Source organism: Montipora foliosa, chromosome 8, assembly GCF_036669935.1.
Source record: "Montipora foliosa isolate CH-2021 chromosome 8, ASM3666993v2, whole genome shotgun sequence".
Lineage (NCBI taxonomy): Eukaryota > Metazoa > Cnidaria > Anthozoa > Scleractinia > Acroporidae > Montipora > Montipora foliosa.
The window spans coordinates 50,208,689-50,209,395 of NC_090876.1; positions in this window are offsets into that span (position 1 = coordinate 50,208,689).

Below are 707 nucleotides of genomic sequence, written 5' to 3' on the forward strand. Positions count from 1 at the left end.
CTGGATACCATGCCGGTCTTCCTGTTGGCAAAAGATTGTTTATAGGGAGTTTACAGTTGTTTGTTGCCGTTTATGAAAACTAGGGAAGGATAAAGAGGCACTCGAGGAATAAGAATTACCAGTTTTACATTATCATAATAATCGTCTTCATCATCATCGTTATTAGAGGCATCACATTCATACACGTACAAACTAGTACCAGGAGCCCATCTGGAGCCTACAACTCTACTGTGTTCGTGCAACGGCGTTTTCACAAGTAAGGTTATTTTTAGAATGAATTTCCTGCTAATTAGACTCCAACAGGAGCCCGATGGCCAATTACAAGAAATTAAGCTGACGTCATAGGGTTACCGAACCGGAACTGCCTTTGTTTTTTGACCTAATTCGCGGGAAGGGCTAGTCTAAAAATAAACCTACTTGTGAAAACGCCGTTTCACAGACGCTGTATGGAAGTTGCACGCTCCAGATGGGCTCCTGCTAGTACTTAATTGGCCGCTCTCCATAGGGGCTTTTCAGGGCCAATGAAACACAACGAAATGACGGAACAGAACAACAGCAACAACAACAACAACTGTTAAGAATCCCGACTGGACGGAGGCAAACCAGTTGGCTATTTACAAGTGCTACCGTGAAGTTGAACCAGGGACTCCCAGGAAAAAATTCACCGAGTGGTCAGAGCGGGTCTTGAACCCGGGATCTCCGGATCT